This window comes from Pongo pygmaeus, chromosome X (genome assembly GCF_028885625.2).
Source record: "Pongo pygmaeus isolate AG05252 chromosome X, NHGRI_mPonPyg2-v2.0_pri, whole genome shotgun sequence".
NCBI classification, from domain to species: Eukaryota; Metazoa; Chordata; class Mammalia; order Primates; family Hominidae; genus Pongo; species Pongo pygmaeus.
In genome coordinates, this window is record NC_072396.2 from 49,050,850 (window position 1) to 49,072,791 (window position 21,942).

The 21,942-nt window shown below is 43.4% G+C and overlaps 2 pseudogenes; one reads left to right on the forward strand and one right to left on the reverse strand.

The window, feature by feature from the left end:
• Positions 1-1,261: 1,261 nt before the first annotated feature.
• Positions 1,262-11,744, reverse strand: LOC129025187 (protein SSX2-like; annotated as a pseudogene).
• A 1,356-nt stretch (positions 11,745-13,100) lies between these two features.
• On the forward strand, positions 13,101-15,699 carry LOC129024064 (ornithine aminotransferase, mitochondrial-like; annotated as a pseudogene).
• The last annotated feature ends 6,243 nt before the right edge of the window (positions 15,700-21,942 follow it).

The window sequence follows — 21,942 nt, forward strand, 5'->3', positions numbered from 1 at the left end:
CCTTAGCTATGTCTTCCGGATAACTTGCTGCAGCTTCTCCATCAGGGTTTGCTGCTTCACCTTGCACTTTTATTTTATGGAGACGACTTCTTTCCTTAAACCTCATGAACAAACCTCCGCTGGCTTCACACGTTTCTTTTGCAGCTTCTTCACCTCTCTCAGCTTTCATGGACTTGAAGAGAGTTCTGGTCTTGCTCTGAATTAGACTTTGGCTTAAGGGAATGTTGTGGCTGGCTTCATCTTCTATCCTGACCACCCAAACTTCCTCTATTTGAGCAGTAAGGCAGTTTTGCTTTCTTATTCGTGTGTTCACTGGAGTATTAGTGTTGTTATTTCCCTCAAGAACTTTTCCTTTGCATTATATACTATTATTTCCTTCAAGAACTTTTTTTTTTTTTTTTGCATTCACAGCTTGGCTGTTTGGTGCAAGAGGCCTAGCTTTCAGCCTCTCTTGGCTTTCAGCAGGTCTTCCTCACTAAGCTTAGCCATTTCTAGCTTCTGATTTAAAGTGAGAGACATGCGACTCTCTGCACACTCTGATTCTGCCCTACCTCAGGACCTGCACACGCCTTCCACGGTTCCTTGAAGTGAACCATCTGCTCATGCCACAGTGACTTCCTCGTCTGGTTTATGCATTCCTAGGCTAGAGGAAGGTGTGGCCACATATCAGGGCTGACCTGGGGTTTGGGAATCCACAGCATCCTGGGCAGGGAGCATCCCTGGATATACAAGGCAGGGAGTAGAAAGAGCATGGTAAATCGCCCGGGCACGGTGACTCATGCCTGCAAACCCAGCACTTTGAGAGGCCGAGGTGTGCGGATCACGAAGTCAGGAGTTCAAGAACAGCCTGACTAACATGGTGAAACCCCATCTCCACTAAAAATACAAAAATTAACCTGGTGTGGTGTTGCACACCTGTAATCCCAGTTACTCAGGGGACTGTGGCAGGAGAATCGCTTGAACCCAGGAGCTGGAGGTTGCAGTGAGCCCAGATCACGCCACTACACTCCAGCCTAGGCAACAGAGCAAGACTCCCTTGCAAAACAAAAGAAAAAGAAAGGAGCATGGGAAATCTCTTCATTCAACCTCAATGCTATACCCTAGAAAATTATGAGAAGGGAATGATTTGGGGAACAATTGACAAGATGGGATACCGGTACCATAACAGAATAGCACATCTGCAGGGATGTGGGGGGTGAGCCGAAATTTCACTTACGGAGGTACTCGTCATCTTCCTCAGGGTTGCTGATCTCTTCATAAATCACCAGCTGCTTTCTCTCACGCAGTCTGTGGGTCCAGGCATGTTTCCCCCTTTTGGGTCCTATGATGGAGAAGAGTTGGAAGATGAGGGTTGGGTAGGTTGGAGAGTGTTAGGCTCTGTTTTCTCACAAAAAGGAGATGGCCTCCCCCCTTCCAAGTGCCCATGGGCCTTCTTTATCCAGTTTTTCACATTCGCTGGCTTACAGAGGCTGACAGCTTAGACCCACACCAATACAGGCCAAATGCCAATGAAAGTTTTAGCTTCTGGCTCCTTCTGTTGTCAGGTTTAGATTTCCAACCTCTTCACTTACAGGAACATTCACCTATACCTCCTTTCATTCAGCACATATTTGTTAAGGCCACACAGGCATACCTTGTTTTATTGCACCTCATTTTCATAGTGCTTCACATATGCTGCAATATTTTTTTTGAAATTCTCACCAATTTTACACTTTTCCATTATTATTTTATCTGTTGTGGTGATCTGTCACCAGTGAGCTTTGATATTATGATTGCAATTATTTTGTTGTTCTTTAGTGTCATAAATTTTGGTTTTTTATTTTTGTGGGTACACGGTAGGTGTATATTCTTATGGGGTACGTGAGATGCTTTGATACAGGCATGCAATGCGTAATACATCATGGAACACAGGGTATCCATCCCCTCAACCATCTATCCTTGTGTTACAAACAATCCATTTACACTCTTTATTTTTTTTAAATGTACAATTAAGTTATTATTGACTATAATCACCCTGTTGTGTGTAATTGTTTTGGGGGAACCATGAACTGCACCCATAGAAGATGACAAACTTAATTGACCAATGTTGTGTGTGTTCTGACTGCTCCACCGATGACCTGTTTCCCTCAATCTTCCTTTTCTTGGGCCTCCCCATTTCCTGAGACACAGCAATACCGAAATTAGGGCAATGAATGACCCTACAATGGCCGCTAAGTGTTGAAATGAAAGGAAGAGTCGCATGTCTCTCACTTTAAATCAGAAGCTAGAAATGGCTAAGCTTAGTGAGGAAGACCTGCTGAAAGCCAAGAGAGGCTGAAAGCTAGGCCTCTTGCACCAAACAGCCAAGCTGTGAATGCAAAAAAAAAAAAAAAAGTTCTTGAAGGAAATAATAGTATATAATGCAAAGGAAAAGTTCTTGAGGGAAATAACAACACTAATACTCCAGTGAACACACGAATAAGAAAGCAAAACTGCCTTACTGCTCAAATAGAGGAAGTTTGGGTGGTCAGGATAGAAGATGAAGCCAGCCACAACATTCCCTTAAGCCAAAGTCTAATTCAGAGCAAGACCAGAACTCTCTTCAAGTCCATGAAAGCTGAGAGAGGTGAAGAAGCTGCAAAAGAAACGTGTGAAGCCAGCGGAGGTTTGTTCATGAGGTTTAAGGAAAGAAGTCGTCTCCATAAAATAAAAGTGCAAGGTGAAGCAGCAAACCCTGATGGAGAAGCTGCAGCAAGTTATCCGGAAGACATAGCTAAGGTCACTAATGAAGGTGGCTACACTAAGCAACAGATTTTCAATATGAATAAACTAGCCTTCTAATGGAAGGTGATGCCATCTAGGACTTTCATAGCTAGAGAGGATTGACTCCAACTTTGAAAGAAGTTCTACTGTGGGTAAAATGCTATCCAATAGCGTCACATATTACAGAGATATGCTTCATGAAAGGGAGAGCTAATTGATGTGGCAAATATCACTGTGTTCTTTCAAGAACTGCCACGGCCACTCCAGCCTTCAGCAATCACCACCTTGATCAGCCAGCAGTCATCAACAGTGAGGCAAGATCCTCCACCAGCAAAAAGAGTGTGACTCACTGAAAGCTCAGAAGATTGTTAGCATTTTTCAACAATGAATTATTTTAAAATTAAGGTATGTACATTTTTAGACATAATGTTATTGCACACTTACTAGACTACAGGATAGTGTAAACATTGTGTTTTTACGCACTGGGAAACCAAAAAAAAATGTGTGTGACTCTCTTTATTGCAGTGGTCTGGAACTGAACCTGCAATATCTCTGAGGTACACCTGTATTGGGTAACAGGCATTGAGCTGAGTAAGATATTATCCCAGGTTACCACAGATAGAATTGCTTGAGCACCTTTCATGTCATCAGGGCTTCTAGATTTAATTTAATGCCTCCAAACAATTTATGAACTATGATTCTTTATTTCCATCTTATGGACTAGGAATCTGGAGCTGAGAAAATTTGGAAGACTTGCCCCAAGTCACGTGGTTTTTTTATATGGATGACAACTCCAGTCTGTGTCTCTGGAAGTCATGTCTAACATCTCATCTGGAGCTGGGCGAGCTCCTCAGCCCAGCCTGGACCCAGGCTTGTCTGGGATCCATGCCACACACCCAGTCCACACACCTGAACATAGCCAGGGAAGCCAGAGGGGTTGTTCCCGAATTCTTTCCTCTTACCAGATCTCTTGTGAATCTTCTCAGAGGTACTTGCTTTTTCCAGGGGGCACAGCTGTTTCCCATCGTTCTGTGGGCCAGATGCTTCTGGCGCTCCCTTCGAATCATTTCCTTCCTCTGCTGGCTTCTTGGGCATGATCTTTATAATATGAAGGTCACAGATATACAGTATCAGTGACATTTCTATAGTGCTTTAGAGCTTACAAAGCGTCTTCACATGCATTACCTTAATCAATGTTCTCAACAACGCTGGGAGAGTTACACTTGCCTAAATTAGGAGAAACCTGGGAGGGGAGGTCAGAAGGGAAAGGAACGGCCGAAATGAATGGGGTTTCCAGGGCTAGAATGCTTGTCTTCACACTCTTTTAAGACTGACATTCTTGCAAACAGCAAAAGTCTCCATGCAATTGAGAGTGTGATATACAGATGATTTGGAGAAGAGTAGCATTCTAAGAATTCACAAGGTCTACAAAGGGAAGAGGTTCTGTAAAATACAAGGGATCCCATATAAGCTTGTAGACAGCTGCTGGGAGAGTAAATGTAAAGACATAGAGAGGGGACAAAACACTGCTGGGAAAGATGGTGTGGGGAGATGAATACAGGGAAGGGAGAGGGAAATAAATGGTTGGCTGAAATTAATCTAGGCAGCAAACAAAGCAGTATCAGATATGGCATACCACCCTACCGAGGCACCAACATTGAATGTGGAATTAAGTGAGGTGGTACCCATAACAATTCTGGTTGCATTGGGATGTGTCACTGACAAAGCTATTTTTTTTTTTTTGATGCAGTCTTGCTCTGTGGCCAGGCTGGAGTGCAGTGGCGCAATCTCGGCTCACTGCAACATGCAACTCCCGCATTCAAGCGATCCTCCTGCCTCAGCCTCCCTAGTGTCTGGGACTACAGGCAGGTGCTATCACGCCCCGCTAAGTTTTGTATTTTTAGTAGAGATGAGGTTTCACCATGTTGGACAGGTTTGTCTTGATCTCTTGACCTCGTGATCTGCCCGCCTCGGCCTCCTAAATTGCTGGGATTACAGTCGTGAGCCACCGTGCCCAGTCATTAAGCTACTTTTTATTCAGCCCCCTCACTTATGAAATAGTGAACAATACATGTAAAATAGGCTAAGGGAAAGCCCTCTCTCAGCTTGTAAACACTGTTTAAATGTAGTAGTAATAACAATTAACACCTTTCATGATCCTTCTTTGAATTCGGTCTCCATACTGGCAACCCAACTCCCAGATTCCTTTACCCTCTAAACAAGAGTTGAATCTGCTGTTGTGGGGTCACTCATTCAGGGGCCTCCAAGGTATCCCCTGGGCTAAGACGGGGGCTTCCCGGATGCCCCAGGTGCAGACAAAGCCCTCAGGGAGCTCACAGTAGGGAGGGGCCAACAGTCAAAGCGATTCTTTTTTTTTTTTTTTTTTTTTTTGGTCTCTACCATTCAGGAATTTATTATCTCTATGGGAAATAAATGAGTACAGCAATAATTACAATGAGAAATGACACTAATGGTATCACTTCCTGCATCTTGCTTTGCATCTCTCTTATGTCTCGATTTACAGTTCCTTGGGTATGCTCATATTACCCCTACTACAGGGTAAGCTCTTTGGGAATAGTGATTATGTCTTTGAGGTTTTTGCAGTGCTTGGAAATGCCAAATATTTTACAAGCAAAAGGGATTACTTTGACTATGAGCAAAACTTTACAATTTATGAACAACTTGAAAGTCCACAAAGTCACTTGGCTAAGGGCCACAATAACCCTATGAAATGGTTAGGGCCTGTATGATTATCCCTATTTCTTTTTTTTTAAATTTTATTATTATTATGCTTTAAGTTTTAGGGTACATGTGCACAATGTGCAGGTTAGTTACATATGTACACATGTGCCATGCTGGTGTGTTGCACCCATTAACTCATCATTTAGCATTAGGTATATCTCCTAAAGCTATCCCTCCCCCCTCCCCTCACCCCACAACAGTCCCCAGAGTGTGATGTTCCCCTTCCTGTGTCCATGTGTTCTCATTGTTCAATTCCCACCTATGAGTGAGAACGTGCGGTGTTTGGTTTTTTGTTCTTGCGATAGTTTACTGAGAATGTTGATTTCCGGTTTCATCCATGTCCCTACAAAGGACATGAACTCATCATTTTTTATGGCTGCGTAGTATTCCATGGTGTATATGTGCCACATTTTCTTAATCCAGTCTATCACTGTTGGACATTTGGGTTGGTTCCAAGTCTTTGCTATTGTGAATAGTGCCGCAGTAAACATACGTGTACATGTGTCTTTATAGCAGCATGATTTATAGTCCTTTGGGTATATACCCAGTAATGGGATGGCTGGGTCAAATGGTATTTCTAGTTCTAGATCCCTGAGGAATCGCCACACTGACTTCCACGATGGTTGAACTAGTTTACAGTCCCACCAACAGTGTAAAAGTGTTCCTATTTCTCCACATCCTCTCCAGCACCTGTTGTTTCCTGACTTTTTAATGATTGCCATTCTAACTGGTGTGAGATGGTATCTCATTGTGGTTTTGATTTGCATTTCTCTGATGGCCAGTGATGATGAGCATTTTTTCATGTGTCTTTTGGCTGCATAAATGTCTTCTTTTGAGAAGTGTCTGTTCATATCCTTCACCCACTTTTTGATGGGGTTGTTTGTTTTTTTCTTGTAAATTTGTTTGAGTTCATTGTAGATTCTTGATATTAGCCCTTTGTCAGATGAGTAGGTTGCGAAAATTTTCTCCCATTTTGTAGGTTGCCTGTTCCCTCTGATGGTAGTTTCTTTTGCTGTGCAGAAGCTCTTTAGTTTAATTAGATCCCATTTGTCAATTTTGGCTTCTGTTGCCATTGCTTTTGGTGTTTTAGACATGAAGTCCTTGCCCATGCCTATGTCCTGAATGGTAATGCCTAGGTTTTCTTCTAGGGTTTTTATGGTTTTAGGTCTAACGTTTAAGTCTTTAATCCATCTTGAATTAAATTTTTTATAAGGTATAAGGAAGGGATCCAGTTTCAGCTTTCTACATATGGCTAGCCAGATTTCCCAGCACCATTTATTAAATAGGGAATCATTTCCCCATTGCTTGTTTTTGTCAGGTTTGTCAAAGAACAGATAGTTGTAGATATGCGGCATTATTTCTGAGGGCTCTGTTCTGTTCCATTGATCTATATCTCTGTTTTGGTACCAGTACCATGCTGTTTTGGTTACTGTAGCCTTGTAGTATAGTTTGAAGTCAGGTAGCGTGATGCCTCCAGCTTTGTTCTTTTGGCTTAGGATTGACTTGGCGATGCGGGCTCTTTTTTGGTTCCATATGAACTTTAAAGTAGTTTTTTCCAATTCTGTGAAGAAAGTCATTGGTAGCTTGATGGGGATGGCATTGAATCTATAAATTACCTTGGGCAGTATGGCCATTTTCACGATATTGATTCTTCCTACCCATGAGCATGGAATGTTCTTCCATTTCTTTGTATCCTCTTTTATTTCATTGAGCAGTGGTTTGTAGTTCTCCTTGAAGAGGTCCTTCACATCCCTTGTAAGTTGGATTCCTAGGTATTTTATTCTCTTTGAAGCAATTGTGAATGGGAGTTCACTCATGATTTGGCTCTCTGTTTGTCTGTTATTGGTGTATAAGAATGCTTGTGATTTTTGTACATTGATTTTGTATCCTGAGACTTTGCTGAAGTTGCTTATCAGCTGAAGGAGATTTTGGGTTGAGACAATGGGGTTTTCTAGATATACAATCATGTCATCTGCAAACAGGGACAATTTGACTTCCTCTTTTCCTAATTGAATGCCCTTTATTTCCTTCTCCTGCCTAATTGCCCTGGCCAGAACTTCCAACACTATGTTGAATAGGAGTGGTGAGAGAGGGCATCCCTGTCTTGTTCCAGTTTTCAAAGGGAATGCTTCCAGTTCTTGCCCATTCAGTATGATATTGGCTGTGGGTTTGTCATAGATAGCTCTTATTATTTTGAGATACATCCCATCAATACCTAATTTATTGAGAGTTTTTAGCATGAAGTGTTGTTGAATTTTGTCAAAGGCCTTTTCTGCATCTATTGAGATAATCATGTGGTTTTTGTCTTTGGTTCTGTTTATATGCTGGATTACATTTATTGATTTGCATATATTGAACCAGCCTTGCATCCCAGGGATGAAGCCCACTCAGTCAAAGCGATTCTTAAGCCATGCGAGTGGCCCCAGTAACAGAGCTGAGGCCAGCTGGTCCTTCCTGTTGTGAGAGTGGGTGTGTCAACGGAAGCACCAGAAGGCCCTATGGGGTAAAGCCCTAGTGAGCAACATCCGAACTTCATAACAAATGCAAACATGAATGAGCTTTAAATGGCTTGGAGCTCTGGATTAGACTATCACTGCCACTGCACCTCAGGAAAATTCTTTAACATCTCTGTACCCCGATAGCCTCATTTTATTATTATGTTGCTGATGACTATGATCTAAAACATGAACTATGATTCTTTACTCCCGTTTCATGGACCAGGAATCTGGAGCTCAGAGAACGTAGAAGATTTGTGCCAAGTCACATGGCTTTTACATGGATGACAACTGAAGTGTGTGACTCGTTATTATTTGGAGACAATAACACACACAATGTCACAGAGGTCTTCTTAAGGATTAAATAAATTCATCCATGTGAACTGCTTAAAATAGTATCTGGCATCACTATGAAGACAAAGAAGTAATAAGGATCACAACTGTTAGTATTATCAAGCCGTTGGTGCTACATCAGATTTTGTGATAGATATGGGGAGAAGGAGGCAATGAGGGCATTTTTGGTATTCTCCCACTCTTACCAGTGTTCACATCCATGAAAGGATGAAGGTTCTCTGGTCCTTTAGATTTGAGAGATACTCACCTTCGGGATGATTCCCTGGAGCCTGCCGAAAGTCATCTGAGGACGTTCAACTGAAAGAGAATACATTAGAATTTTTCTTTGTTGGTAAAGATTTCCAAACTCTAGAGAGACTTCTGTTGCATGAGGGCATTCTGCAGCAGAGGTTATGAGTCCACTCATTGTTGAGGAGTTATTTGAGATTCGCTTCTGAATTATGTTTGGTCATGGTTGGTTCATTTATCGGTGGCATCAATTCAGAATTTTCCATCTCATGTTTTATCACATGGGGACTAAACCTCATCACAGTCTCATCTTATTCCATTACGTATCTTTTACTTTTTCCCAGATAATTAAATTGATTGGTTGGGAATCCGAACTGTATTCACTCAAGATGTACAACAACTAAAAGTCATTGTACACTTCAAATGGGTGAATCTTATGGTATGTGAATTAAGCTGTTAAATGTGTGATGCACGGTGGATGATTTAGCCCAGTGGCTCTGAAATATTTTCAGTATAAAGACACTCCTTTAATGTCAAAAACTTGGCAGATACTTAAGCACTGGATTTTCAGATCTCTTACAGTTATTGTGGGAGTTGGAAGAATCTGGCCTGTTTAGTTGGGGAGTTATAGGTCTATTGGAGACGGTTTGGACATTCTGATCTTGTCTTATAATTGTGTTGTCAGAGTAGAAGAGAGCCAGTAAACACATATGTCCCCTTTATATTCCTGAAATGTACAAAGATGTCTAGCCAAGAACCTGTCTTTCTTTCACCTCATGTTATCTCTGCTCACTGACAAGTGGGAAAGCTCTCTGTGTGTTGGATGAGGGATCACTCTTTCAAAGTCACTTCCAAGCTCATCATGGAGAATTGGGGTTGTTTGGGAATGAGAAGACTATTTGGTTTTGATAAAATACAGAAAAACAGCGATCTTTATTACATAATGTGTTCATCACCCTCACTCCTAAGATACCTATCCAATACCTACATGCTGTTAATGAAACAAACTCTGGAAGTTTTTGGCGGATCCACAGTTTTAATAGTTTCTTTCTTTTTTTGTCACTTTTAACATTTTCTTAACTGTCTTTTGATTCATTAACAGTGCTTAGGAAGAACAACAAGTCCTTTAAAAAGAAATATTTCAAACACACAGAAAAGTATGGGGAATAATATTGAGTCCAGTCGGATCTCAACATTACCCCACAGCTATGTTAGGTCTGATTTATTTATTCAAAATATGAGAAATACTACAAATATGCCGGGCATGGTAGCTGATACTTGTAATCCCAGCACTTTGGGAGGCTGAGGCGGGTGGATCACCTGAGGTCAGGAAGTTCGAGACCAGCCTGGCCAACATGGTGAAACCCCATCTCTACCAAAAATTAAAAAATTAGCTGGGTGTGGGGGCGGGCACCTGTAACCCCAGCTACTCTGGAGGCTGAGGCAGGAGAATCACTTGAACCCGGAAGTTGAAAGTCGGAGTGAGCTGAGATTGCCTTATTGCACTCCAGCCTGGGCGACAAGAGAGAAATTTCATCTCAAAAACAAAAACAAACAAAACACACTATCGACAAGTCACAGCTGAAGCTGTGTGTGCAGCACTCAGCAATCCCTGCCCTCCCTCCCTCCCCCACTTACAGCCAGTCACCTTAATTTGATGGCTTTTTATTCACATTCATGTTTGTATACATTTACCATTTACTTATTATCCATAAAAATATGTATTCTTCTTTTGCATGTTTTAAAATTTTATATGAATGACCTCCATAGTTAACTTTCTGCATCCAATTTTTTTTCACTCAGCCCTGATGTGTATGAGGGAACAAATGCCTGAGGATCTTTCCCAGGTAGCTGAGCTGAAAAGTAGTTGGGCTTGAGGAGACCCTTTCCAGCCCCTTCCCATCTACTCACCCTGATTCCCACGGTTACGGTCATTAACAAAATCATTCCCCTGGAAGTCTGCGGCCCCTTTGTCACCCATGAAAGTTGGAATGGTAACCTTGAAACCTAGTAAGAAGCAAAATGTTTATTCCTTAAGAGACAAGCTTAGGCCTGCCATGGTGGCTCATGTCTGTAGTACCAGCACTTTGGGAGGTTGAGGCTGGAGGATTGCTTGAGGCCAGGAATTCAAGGCTGCAGTGAGCTATGATTGCACTACTGCACTGTATCCTAGGTGACAGAGTGAGACTCAGACTCAAAAAAAAAAAAAAAAAAAAAGACAGAGAGAGAGAGACAAGCCGAGAGAAGGAAGGTAGGGTGGGTGTGTGGGGGGGACGGTTGGGTGGGGGAGGCCCGGGATGCCACAGAGACAGTTCGGCTCATCAGAACAGACTCCTAAGGGACAGAAACGTGCAGGATCCAGGTATGAGCTCCACTGTGGCCAGTCCCTGCCCTCAGCCCTGACAGAATACAGAAGAGCAGAGCACCCAGAAGCTGCCTTGTGATTTTTCCCTGCACAAAAGGAAAATGTGGGGTACTTTCTGCAGCCTAAGAAGTAGCCAAAGCAGGAAAAGGGATGCTCATGTGTCCCCAGACTTGTCTGTACCTAGAACTTTCTGTTACCTAGTTTAGTCATGGCCTCATACTTTCTCTTCATATACACATAGATGATTTTCTCTGAGGCTTTCATCTTTTCCCACTCTTTCTTAGAGAAGTATTTGGCAATATCATTGAAGGCCTAGGAAAAGATAAAAAAGGAATTCTGGCAGTACTCAGGTAGGCATGTCTGCCATTCTGCTGGAGCCACTTCCTGTGTGCTGGATCTGGGAAGTGGGGATGATATTCCATCCTGGTTGATGTCATGGCTAACTGACAGAACACGAGGGACCTTCCCTAGCTTCTCCCCTGCCACACAGTAGGGCTTTAATGCTGCTGGCTGGCTCTCTTCCCACCTTCCAGAATGGACTGAGAGTCACCAAATGTAGTGCACGGTCACAGACTTGTCTCCAGGGATGCCAGGTGATGACAGAGCGAGGGTGGGAGACTCCCAAGGGTCCAGATCTCCCCCAAGACCCTGCTCCTTGTCTCCAGTATCTCTGTCCTCCCCTCCTCAGAAATCTGGTCACCCCACACTGTCCCCTGGGTCACTACTATGCCCCCTCCAGGTCACCTCACCTTTTGTATTTTCTCTGGCATTTGAGCATCATCCCTAGCTCTCTTTGCACAGTCGTTGTCTCCGTTCATGGCACCGGGAGTAGTCTGACCTGCAAGAGAAACAGATTGAGACTTTCCAGCCACAGGACCTTTGGTCTTGTGGAGGGAGAAATCAGTGAAGGCCGGCCACACTCACTCACCTGGAATCAGGTGCTGCATTTCTCTATCCAGGGCTTATCTGTTCCTGAGTAAGGCCATGGGGAGAAGTCAGATTAAAACAGGGAACCAGGGGTCTCTGGGAGAAGTATTGATTGGGGATAACAGATTTCCTACGGGCAAAGCAGCCTTGAGTCTTTAGGAGGGGGTTGGCTACTCTTGTTAGTAGTTTCCCTGGAGCCAGGCTTACCCTGAAAGATGTACAGACCCTTGTTGGGGAGGCAGGAACGTGACTGTAATTTTATTCAGTCGGGGCATTCTGACACCCCCACTCAATAAATGAAGAGTAGCGAGTCCCAGAGATAACACGGTCTCTCTGGTGATGGATCTGATCAGGCAGAGGGATAGGGGGTTCTGTTCTGTTGAAGAGAAATGAGCATGGCTACTATGAATGGATTCAGAGGCTATTACTGGGTGATTTGTAAATTTTTAGAAGGAAGTGAGCTAGAATTTCTGAGACTACGAGCCTGCCAACACTTAGAGAGAATGTGGGACCTTTCAAGAGGCAGCATTCAGCCAGGAGCGGTGGCTCACGCCTGTAATCCCAGCACATTGGGCGGCTGAGGCGTGCCCAGCCCAGCCTGGACTTGAGCCCAGGAGGTCGAGACCAGTCTGGGAAAGACAGCAGAACCCCCGTGTCTACCAAAAATACAAAAAATTAGCTGGGGTTGGTGGCGCAGGCCTGTGCCATCCCAGCACTTTGGGAGGCCAAGTTGGGCGGATTGCTTGAGCCCAAGAGGTTCAGACCAGCCTGGCCAACACAGGGAAACCATCTCTACTAAAAAACGAAACAAAACAACAACAACAACAAAAATTAGCAGAAGCTGGGTTGTGCGCACCTGTCCTCCCAAGGCCTAGGCGAGAGGATCGCTTGAGCCCAGGAGGAGAGATTTGATTGAGCTTTTTTTTTTTTTTTTTTTTTTTTGAGACAGGGTCTTGCTGTGTTGCCCAGGCTGGGATGCAGCCGCATGATTACGGCTCACTGCAACCTCTGCCTCGCGGGTTGAAGTGATCCACCAGCTGTGGCCTCCAAAACTGCTGGAAATAGAAGCATGAGCCACCATGCCCGGCCCAAATTTCTTAAGTTACTACAGAGTTTCTAGGAAAAATCCCATATCTGAAAAAGTTAGAAACTGACAGGAAGGATTTCAGATGGCGACCTGCTTCATATACACTCCTTATAAAAACTAGATAACAAATACACCGCGGAGGAGGGGAGGGGTAGGAAGAATGAAAAAAGAAAATCAGTGCATGCTTACTCTGATTTTGGAAGAATCAAAAGAGAAAATCAGAGCATGCGTACTGATTGTGGAAGAATCAAAAGAGAGAGAGGAAGAGCATGCGTACTCTGAACTTAAAGTAGCCAATCCCAGGGGATGCTTTAGGCGGGAAAATCAGAGTCTCCGCCCACACTTTGAGAAAGTTCTGTTCCTGGAGCCTGGACTGAGAGAAGCGACATCAGCTTCGCTTGTTCCACCTACTCTTCTGACTTCTGATTGGCCAGATGCCGTTCACTAACTGCCCTGATTGGTTTATCATCTGCAGTGACGTTTCAGACTATTGTCTCCTCCTCCAGCCACACTTTAAAGTGGGTGGTCTTTAGGTGCCGTCAGGAGATTTTGATGTCTCTGAAGACTGTCCCTGGATCTTGAGTTAAACGTCTGTATTCTAGTCTGAACAGTGAGAAGAAAAATATAGTCGATCTGTGATTTTTCTACTTGAAAGACACAATGTTTTCCAAACTAGCACATTTGCAGAGCTTTGCTGTACTTAGTCGTGGCATTCATTCTTCAGTGGCTTCTATATCTGTTGCAACTGAAAAAACAGTCCAAGGCCCTCCAACCTCTGATTATATTTTTGAAAGGGAATCTAAGTATGATGCGCACAATTACCATCCTTTACCTGTAGCCCTGGAGAGAGGAAAATGTATTTACTTATGGGATGTGATTGTGGTATTGGTTACATCCGCCTTAGCCAATCCTCCCACCTTGGTCTCGGGACTATAGGCGCGAACCACCCCACCCCCAGTAATACTTTTTGTTTTTTGATTTATTAATAGAGACGGTTTCAATATGTTGGCAAGGCTGGCCGCAACCTCTGGGCTCAAGGGATCCTCCTGTCACAGCCTTGGGACTACCGGCATGCACCACCCTGCCGAGGCTATCCCTTTTTTTTTTTTTTTTTTTTTTTTAGTAGAAACTAGGTTTCACTATGTTGCCCAGGCTGGCCTCAACCTCCTGGGCTAAAGTGATGCTTCCACCTTGGACTCAGGACTACAGGCGTGTGCCATTCTGCCCTGCTCATTTTTATTTATTTATTTATTTATTTATTTTTGAGGAGAGATAGGCTTTTGCTATGTTGGCCAGGCTGGTATTGACGTCCTGGGCTCAAGCAATCCTCCCACCTCGGCCTCAGAACTACAGCTGTGAGCCACCCCGCCAACGCTATTTTTTTGTCATTTTCATTGTTAGTAGAAATGGGGTTTTGCTCTGTTGGCCAGGCTGGCCTCGACCTCCCGGGCTCAAGCAATCCTCTGGACTTGGCCTCGGGACTACAGGCTCACACCACCCCGCCCCCACTAATATTTTTAATTTTTCTAGTAGAGACAGTTTTGCTATGTTGTCCAGGCTGTTCTCTACCTCCTGGGCTCAAGCAATACTCCCGCCTCGGCTTTGGGACTACAGGCATGCACCACCCTGCCTTTGCTATGTTTCCCAGGCTGGTCTTGACCTCCTGGGCTCACTCAATGACTTGAACCCGGGAAGGAGAGGTTGCATTGATCTGAGATCACACCACTGCACTACAGCTTGGGCGACAGAGGAAGACTGTCAATAAATAAATAAATAAACACATATACACATACATACATACATACAGAAAGACCAGCTGAATCTCCATAAGAACAGTAAGCTTTCTGGTACTTTAACTTACCCTTATCACATCTCGTGCTCCCAGCTTGGTTCTGTTCATTGCTGATGAAATGCAGATAGGATAGGCCAGAACTGGTAGATGGCTGGCTGTTGATCATGAAAATGTCAGATCTGGTATAGCCCTCCTTGGAAAGGCCTTTTCTGGGGGCTGATACTCTGTGTTTGCGGTGCTGTGGGACGATGACATAATACTGACCATTAAGCCAGGGGAACATGGGTCCACATATGGTGGCAATCCACTAGGCTGCCGAGTGGCCATCACAGCCCTTGAGGGTTTAGAAGAAGAAAACCTTGGTGAAAATTCAGAAAAAAAAATGGGTGTTATCTTGAGAAATGAATGTATAAAGCTACCTTCTGATGTTGTAATTGCTGTAAGAGGAAAATAATTATTTAATTAATTAATTTATTTATTTGAGTCAGAGGTTCACTCTAGTTGCCCAGGCTGGAGTGCAATGGCACGATCTTGGCTCACTGCAACATCTGCCTTCTGGGTTCAAGCGATTCTCCTGCCTCAGCCTCCTGAGTAGCTGGGATTACAGGCACATGTCCCTATTCCCAACTAATTTTTGTATTTTTAGTAGAGACAGGGTTAGACCATATTGGCCAGGCTGGTCTCAAACTCCTGACCTCAGGTGATGCATCTGCCTTGGCCTCCCAAAATGTTGGGATTACAGGTGTGAGCCACTGTGCCCAGGAGGAAAAGAACTATTAAATGCTTTTGTTATTAAAGAATCCAAAGATTGTGATGCTTGGAAGATGTGTCTATGACTTTGAGATTATGGACTTCTGGCCAAGCCAACCCATGGTGCCATCATCAGGTTTTGCCTCTGATCATGGTCAAGGACGATGAGATTCGAGAGTCCATTGAAATCATTAACAAGACCATCTTGTCGTTCTGAGTGTAGCAGCTGTTTTCAGTGGTCCCTGGGAGCAGGCTGGAGACAGGTAGTCCTGTAAAAGCTCTGCTCTTAATGCAGGCACATTCCACTCCCATGTGTCTTCAAAACCTTTTTCTGGAATATATGTTTCTTTTTTCAGTAGATACATAATTGAACAACGTTTATGAAGCTGCCTTTTGCTTTGTGACGTAAGAGAATGTAAAGGCATCTATATTCAGTGAAAGTGTTTTGATGTGCAGAACATGGCCAGGTGCAGTGGTTCATGCTTGTAATCCCAGCATTTTGGGAGGGTGAGGTGGGCAGATCACTTGAGGTCAGGAGTTCAAGCCCAGCCTGGCCAACATGGAGAAACCCGGTCTCTACTAAAAATACAAAAATTAGCTAGGTGAGGTGGTGGGTGCCTGTAGTCCTAGCTACATGGGAGGCCGAGACAGGAGAATCACTTGAACCTGGGAGGCAGATGTTGCAGTGAGCCGAGGTTGTGCCACTGCATTCCAGCCTAGGTGACAGACTGAGAATCCCTCTTGGGAAAAAAAAAAAGGTACAGAACCTTTCCATCACCACAATACTATCCCTTGTGCTACTCATTTTTAGTAATACTCACTCTCCTCCCATCCACCATCCCTAACCCCTGGCAACCACTAATCTGTTTTTCATTTCCACAATTTTGTCTTTTCTAGAATGCTGTACAAATGAAATCTTGTAGTATATAACATTTTAGGGGCTTATTTCACTCAGCATAATTCCATGGAGATTCCTCCAAGATATTAATATTTGTGTATCAATAGTTCATTGTTGTTGTTGTTGTTGTTGAGACAAGAGTCTCGTTCTGTTGCCCAGGCTGGAGTCCAGTGGCATGATCTCAGCTCACTGCCACCTCTGCCTCCTGGGTTCAAGTGATTTTCCTGCCTCAGCCTCCCAAGTAGCTGTGACTACAGGCGTGCGCCACCACACCCTGGTAATTTTTGTATTAGTCGTAGAGACGGGGTTTCAACATATTGGCAAGTCTGGTTTCGAACTCCTGATGTCGTGATCCGCCTGCCTCGGCCTCCCAAAGTGCTGAGATTACCTATGGGAGCCACTGGGCCCAGTAAATAGTTCATTTTTATTACTGAGTAGTATTCCATGGTGTGGATGTACCACAGTTCTACCATTCGCTTATTGTAGGACATATTGATTATTTCCAGCTTTTGGCTATTACAAGTAAAGCTGCTATGAACAATTGTGTACAAGTTTCTGGATGGGCATACATTTTAACTTATCTGAAGTGTAATTGTTGAATTGTATGGTCATTGCATGTTTAGTTTTATAAGAAACTACCAAACTGCTTTCCAGAGTGGCTGTAAGATTTTACCTTCCCAGCAGCACTAAATGAAGTGTCCAGTTTCTTTGCCTCCTTGTCACCATTTGGTGTTGTCACTATGCCTTTTATTTTAGCTGTTGTAATAAGTGTGTAGTGATACCTCATCGTGGTCTTAATTTGCATCTAGTGAAGCAAATTAGTGCTGAACATCTTTTCATGTGCTTATTTGCTTATTTCCTCTTCAGTGAAATGTATGTTCATATCTTTTCATGATTTTCTAATTGGACTATTTGTTTGTAATTTTTACCATTGAGGGTTTTTTTAATTATTTTTTTTGAGACAGAGTCTCGCTCTGTTACCCAGGCTGGAGTGCAGTGGCACGATCTTGGCTCACTCCAACTTCTGCCTCCCAGATTCAAGCAATTCTCATGCCTCAGCCTCCTGAGTTGCTGGGATTACGGGCACGCGTCATCATGCCTGTCTAAGTTTTGTATTTTTAGTAGAGATGGGGTTTTGCCACATTGCCCAGGCTGTTCTTGAACTCCTGGCCTCAAGGGATCTGCCCTCCATCCACCTCAACCTTTCAAAATGCTGGGGTTACAAGCCTGAGCCACCACGCTCAGCCTACCGTTGAGTTTTGAGAGTACTATACATATCCATTATATATTCTGGATGTGAGTCCTTTCTTAGATATGTGGTTTGCAAATATTTTCTCCTAGTCAAGATCCTGTTTTTCCATCCTTTTAACAGGGTATCTTGCAGAGCACAAGTTTTAAATTGGGTGAAATCTAATTTATTTGTTTTCCTTATGGATTATGCTTTTTGAACCCTTCACTATGCCCTAGATCTCAGATGTTTCTCCGATGCTTTCTTGTAAAAGTTTTTTTCTTAGTTTTATATTTTAGATTTAAATCTATTATCCACTTGAGTTTTTTTTTGTATAAAGTATGAAGATTTGGTCATGTTTTTATTGGCTTATGGCTCTGCAACTGCTCTAGCACCATTTGTTAAGCAGACGATCCTTCCTTCTTTTTGTCTCTTTGTAAAAAATCAGTGTGGGGCTATTTCTAGTTTCTCTATTTTGTTCCAGTGATCTATGTGTTTATTCTTCTCCCAGTACTACACGGTCTGATTCCTGTAGCTATATAAGAAGTATTGAAATATGGTAGAGCCATTCCTCCCACCTTATTCTTCTATTCCAAAAATTGTCATAGCTACATATATGTATTTTCAGATGCAGTCTGACTTGTGTTGCCCAAGCTGGAGCACAGTTGGGTGATCTCGGCTCACCGCAGCCTCTGCCTCCCGGGTTCAAGTGATTCTCCTGTCTCAGCCTCCCGAGTAGCTGGGATTTCAGCTGTGTGCCACCACACCTGGCTAATTTTTGTATTTTAAGTAGAGATGGGGTTTCGTCATGTTGGCCAGGCTGGTCTCCACTCCTGACCTCAAGTGATCCGCCTGTCTCAGCCTCCCGAAAGTGCTGGGATTACAGGAGTGAGCAACCGCACCCAGTGTTGTCTAAGCTATTGAAAATTTGTTACAGCAGCAATCAAAGATGAATAGACACAAAAACATTTATTAGTGAAACAAAGTAGAAAGTCAAGAAACAGACTAATTTATATGTAAACTTCAGCATGCATTTCCAAACAGTGGGCAACAGATGAGTTGTATAATAAATGATTGCTTGACAAGTGTGTATCCATTTCAAAAAATAAAGATTAAATCCTTACTTTAAACCACTTAAAATAATAACTTCTGAAAATTCAGTGACTTAAATGTGAAAACGTGAAGTCATAAAGAACTAGATGACAATTTAGGAAAATATTACAGTGTAAAACACCTTGAGTTGGCATAGGCACTTCCTGACATTACCCCAAGGCTATGAACAGTGAATCTGACATAGTTAAAGATGTAAAAATTAAAGTATCATCTAAGTCAAAAGACACCATAAACAGCTGTTTAAAAAGGCAAATTTTGGGGAAAATGGTGAAGCATCCGCAATAAGTTAACAGTAACCATCTCTAATATACAACAAAGCTTTTGCATATCAGTAAGAGAAACTGGAACAACCCATTGAAAAAATGTGTCCAGGCATGGCACTACTTCACCATATAGCAGGAAAGGATTACAAAATAGAAAGTATGAAATGAAAATAATAAAGGAAATGGAGAATAGATCCCAGAAGTTTCAACGTTCATCCAATAGAAGTTCCAAACATAGGCCAGGCGCAGTGGCTCACGCCTGTAATCCCAGCACTTTGGGAGGCCGAGGTGGGCGGATCACCTGAGGTCACGAGCCTGAGACCAGCCAGGCCAATGTGGTGAAACCCCGTCTCTACTAAAAATACAAAAATTAGCCAGGCAGGATTGTGCATGTCTGTAATCCTAGCTACTAGTGGTGCTGAGGCAGGAGGATCACTAGGACCTGGGAGGCGGAGGTTGCAGTGAGCCGAGATTGTACCACTGCACTCCAACCTGGGCAACAGAGCGAGACTCTGTCTCAAAAAAAAAAAAAAAAAAAAGAAGGAAGTTCCAGAGGTAGAGAATAGAAAGAATGGGCCTGGTGCCATGGCTCACACCTTTAATCCCAGCACTTTGGGAGGCCAAGGCAGGCAGATCACCTGAGGTCAGGAGTTTGAGACCAGCCTGGCCAACATGGTGAAACCCCGTCTCTACTGAAAATACAAAAATTAGCCCAGTGTGGTGGTGCACGCCTGTAACCCCAGCTACTCAGGAGGCTGGGGCAGGAGAATCACTTGAACCTGGAAGGCAGAGGTTGCAGTGAGGTGAGATCACACTATTCTACTTCAGCCTGGGCAACAATAGTGAAACTGGCTTTTAAAAAAAATGGCCGGGCACTGTGGCTCACACCTGTAATCCCAGCATTTTGAGAGGCTGAGGCGGGCAGCTCACCTGAGGTCAGGAGTTCAAGACCAGCCTGGCCAACGTGGTGAAACCCCATCTCTACTAAAAATACAAAAATTCGCCTGGCAAAGTGTCACATGCCTGTGGTCCCAGCTACTCAAGGGGCTGAGGCAGTAGAGTTGCTTGGACTTAGGAGGCAGAGCTGCAGTGAGCCAAGATCGAGTCACTGCACTCCAGCCTGGGCGAAAGAGCAGGACTCTGTCTCAAATAAATAAATAAAAAGAAAACCTATTGGATAGATTGGATATGAAGACATTAACTGCTCAAATAAATAATTCAGTGGAATAGGTTGGGTATTAAAACTGATATAGTTGAAAAAGCAATTACTGAGCTGAGGAAATGAGTGTATAGAATTCATAAAAGTAATCTGTAATGGATAGAGATAAAGTAAATGAAAAAAAGTTAATTAATAGGGAGGATAGAAAAATAAATGTCAAAACACATCTAATAGTAGCCTTATAAGAAGAGAATATAGTCATTAAAAAGGAGAGTGTACTTAAAAAAGTAATGAATGAGAATTTCTCAGATTTAGACGAACGTCTTAACATTTAAAGGGATCATCATACACACACGCATACACACACACAGGAACAGTGAAATGAAAAATTGTGAAAGACAAAGAAAAATATTTTTAAAATGATCAGAGAGAAATAGCGGGTTACATAAAAAGGAAAAATATTTAAACCTTCATCGGATCTCTCAAACACCACACTGGAGGCAAGGATACAAAGGTGTAATAACTCCAAAGTGTTGAACAAAAGGAATTTTTTTTCTTTTTTTGAGACAGAGTCTCGCTTTGTTACTTAGGCTGGAGTGCAGTGGCATGATCTCGGCTCACTGCAACTTCTGCCTCCCAGTTTCAAGCGATTCTCCTCCTCAGCCACCTGAGTAGCTAGGGCTTCAGGCACACAGCACCACATCCGGCTAATTTTTGTACTTTTAGTAGAGATGGGGTTTTGCCATGTTGGCCAGGCAGATCTTGAACTCCTGACCTGAAGTGATCTGCCTGCCTTGGCCTCCCAATATGCTGGGATTGTAAGGGTAATCCACTGCGCCCTGCAAAAGAAAGGATTTTTTTATATCGGGTGGAGTAAGGAAATGTCAGGCATATAACACTTCAGGAGACTGAAGACACAGGGAAATGTTAAAGCAAACAAGTATTTATTGCACTTATTGAAGACTGTAAGGAAGGGCCAGCTGCAGTGGCTGATGCCTGTAATCCCAGCACTTTGGGAGCCAGAGGCAAGAGGATTGGTTGAGCCCAGGAATTCAAGACCAGCCTGGGCAACATAGCGAAACCCTGTCTCTACAAAAAGTACAAAAATGTAGACGGGCATATCAAGTTCCTGGGTCTGCAGAGAATTAAAGAAAAGATAGCTGGATTTGGTGGTGCGTACCTGTAGTCCCAGCTACTCGGGAGGCTGGGGCAGGAAGATTACTTGGGCCCTGGAGTTTGAGGCTGCAGTGAGCTAGGATTGTGTCACTGCACGCCAGCCTGAGTTACAGAGTGAGACTTTGTCTCTGAAAATAAAAAAAAAGATCGTAAGGACGATTTTACTCAGAGGGGGGACTACTGTGATAGCCACAGGGACCGCCGCAATGGGGTCTTGCAGTGGGAGAGTGATATTGGGATCGACTTCAACTCCACCAAGGACAAGTGGGGATTTGTAGTCAGGGAGTAGGAGCCGGGGGTCAGAAGATGGGAAATTCTTTAGAGGAAAACTCAGGTGCAGGGGGATTCTGGCTAAACTGACTTAACAGGATTTTTGCTGAAACAGGCTAAATGGGCAGAGTTCCTGGATGAAGGACAGAGCCCGAGGTTGGGACCTAGTCAGAAACAGGACTCAGAGGAGCCCGACTCAAGCTTGGTCAAAGGAGAGTGTCTCTGTCGGAAAGCATAAGCAAGAAAGTCAACAGCAGTAAAATGAATGGCTCACAAAGGAGTACTTTTGTGCATTGCTAAGCAGGACTCTGCTTTAACCATTGTGAAAGCTGATTATGTGACTTGAGTCATTC